This window comes from Dreissena polymorpha, chromosome 4 (genome assembly GCF_020536995.1).
Source record: "Dreissena polymorpha isolate Duluth1 chromosome 4, UMN_Dpol_1.0, whole genome shotgun sequence".
Lineage (NCBI taxonomy): Eukaryota > Metazoa > Mollusca > Bivalvia > Myida > Dreissenidae > Dreissena > Dreissena polymorpha.
Window position 1 is genome coordinate 39353722 of NC_068358.1, and position 3338 is coordinate 39357059.

The window sequence follows — 3338 nt, forward strand, 5'->3', positions numbered from 1 at the left end:
CTTTACAGAAGCATGCACCAGCTATCGTTTCATGACAGTTTAAGGCGATTTCAAACGATCCTTTAATAACGTTTACACCGACTCCAAGTATAACAAGACTATTACCAAGCAATGTAAGTCCCCTACCGGCTAAACTCCACCATTTTCAGCAATATTTCTAGTCTACTAGTATTTGTTGCCATAGCAAACCAGAATTCTTGACGTAGGAAAGAAATGAAATGAATTGCATAATCTCCATATTGTTTCAAGTTTCATGAAAAATATGAAGAACTTTTATAGATATCGCAGGATCCACCATTTTTCAGCAACATTTCTAGTCTATTTGTTGCCATAGCAACCAGTATTCTTGTCGTAGAAACAAAATGAAATGACGTGCATAATCAACATATTGCCATCTGTCCATGTTTCAAGTTAAATGAAAAAATATGAAGAACTTTTAAAGAAAAAGTGTGACTGACAGACTGACGCACAGAGCGCAAACCATAAGACCCCTCCGGTTTCACCGGTAGGGGACAACGATACTTTTCATACACAATTAAGCGAAGTAACTCTGTTTAAAATGGTGAGAGCCAAGTTATTCAAAAGGAATAACTTGTTTTTGCAAGAAAAATAAAATATGTCTAAAACTCACGTGATATGCAGATGTAAATAGCCTGCTTCATGTGCTGAAAATAAGAGAAGCTCCAGAAGAGAGACCTTTTCAGACGTCTATATACTGACATGTTCAAAGGTTTCATACCGAACAAGTAGGTCGGACATTGTGAGTTCTTAATTTAAAACAGACTCCAAAAAATCCTTCTGGTCTATCAGAGGCGAAATTTCTACAGACAACTTCTGTGTGCGTAATCTATGCGGTCGCACGACCGTTAATCACGGGCGCCACATCTTTTTGCGATGACTGATAAATGAGCCAATGCTACTTCCGAGGTGGCGCGATGGACCGTATGTTTTTTTTTAAATGTCGCGGATAATTCTAAACAGTGATACGGTGTTATATGTTTTGCTCAACATATTTCGAATTATTTAAAAAATCGGTAAACGTAGTGCGATTCAGCGAAGATTTAATCATCCTCAAATGTTCTGAAACATTTAGTAATAACAACCAATTTGGAAACGTGATGGCCTTCATAAGTTGTGTCATGGTGAAGTTTTTAACAGAAAATCGATTTATTTTACCTGCGTGACGAGCTAATTTTTTACCCAATGAAATCGCTAACACATCAAACTATTGCTTTGAACATATATATGTTGTTCCATGCACACAAACAGTGACTTCTTGTCGATCGAATAGATAATTCGGAAGTGTTCCAAAAGAGAAGGAGCCAATGACAAGGAGGTTGCGCTTATGACAGGAGGTAGCGCCAATGCATTTTTTCAGCTATTTTAATTTTCGATGCCGACCATAAGCTTTGTGTGTGGTATTCCAGGTTGAGTGTTCGATGTTTTTTTCTTAATTCGATCTTAATTAAAATAATAAAAAAAGTAACGTCTACATAATAATGAAAAAAATGTGTTGCAAATAGATTTTGAAGATTTCTGTCATTTAATGTATTATAAATCTGGAAAGAAACTTGAGTATAGTAAAACAAGGTTCACGATAAAAGCCGGAGCTATCCTAATGTTTTGTAGATATCAACAAACGACATATTTAGCCTAATTAAGATTCCTTTACCTTTGTCGTGAACTAAGCGATTGGAATAGTGGACAAAACTAATCGTTTTAAGCATCTTTTAATTAGTTCGTGAATAGTGTTACTGTATAAACTCACTGTTGTAGAAAACTTAATTTGAGACTGTTGAGAATTTAGTTATTTGATTAATTGAATATTACACATTTTTGGTTTTAATCGTACGATATGTTTTTATAGGTTATTGACTTTTAATTGAGTTGGTTACTTATATGTTAACATATTTACGTCTTGTTTTTTAGAATGTGTATGTATTTTTAATAGATGTGTGTTTAAGTGTTTACGTTGAAAAATAACAAGAAATATTAAAAAGGAACATTATCTATCAAATGTAAGTCATGCGATGGTTCATATATCGTGCATTAGCGCCACCTCATTTCCTAAGCGCCACCTCCTTGGCATTGACTCCATCTCTTTTGGAAAAAATGTAAAATTATCTATAAGAGTTGCAAGAAACCGATGTGTTTTTGCATTCAGCAACATTTATATGTTGAACGCATGGCTAAATGTCGTTCGCGAATTAAACGGGTGGAAATTTGCTCGTCACACAGACAAAAGACGTCGATTTGCTTTCTAAAACTCCACCATGTCACAACTTATAAAGGTCCTCACGTTCACTAATGGTTTGTGATTGTATGTTTATGTACAGTTGTGGATGAAAATAATCTTCTCTGAATCGCACCACAGTGCCCGATTATTAAAACAATTCAAAATCTGTTGGAAAAACATTTAACATTTTAAGATTGAGAAACATGTTGAGAAAAAAAACCTACTCGTTCTGTATAATTATCCGTGAAATTTGAAAACATCCTGTCCTTAGCGCCACCGGGGAAGTAGCATTGGCTCATGTATTAATGCATCGCAAAAAAGAGTTGGCGCCCGTGATTAACGGCCGTGTAATGGTCACTTACGAGACCGTGTTGACATTGTCTCCTTGTTGCACGATGGTTTGATTAACACCAATTCACTGGAAACGACTTCATATAAATAATGGCCTACGTTTTATGCACTAGTAAGTAACAACGATCATTTAATAGCTATATTAAACCAACAATGTGGTAAAAAACACTAGAACATAAATATTGTCTTAACTGATAGAACAGATGGTATATGAAAAATAAAAGTAATGCATATAGCTTAAATTATATGTGTTCACGGTGCCTTTAAACCTTTCGATGCAAGTCGTTAATATCCCAAAATGTTCATGTGCACGAGCTTTACTACGACATTAATTACATCCATCCAGTGTTCAGTAACAACTAGCACTACGGCGTTCAAAAGAACGTCTTCTTGAGAATAAAACTGAGCATAATGTAAATAATTTTCTGCAATTCTTGGTTTCAAAAAGTCAACTGCAGCTGTTTACGGCGAACGTGGAAGATACCCGTTCAATAGTAACAGATATGTAAGCATAGTAAAAGTATTGGTTTAAAATGACTAACAGTTTACTATTATATTGCGATCCATATATGACTTTATTAAAAGAAATGGTTCGCAAAGGTTTATATTAAATTGTGGATTGACTTGTATTTGGTTAAATAGCTCACAAATTATGTACGTCAATTGTTTGGCTATGTCTAAAAGAAAACAACAAAATTTATCGATGAACACTAACAAGAGTGGAAAGCACCACCACCACTACGAGTTGTTA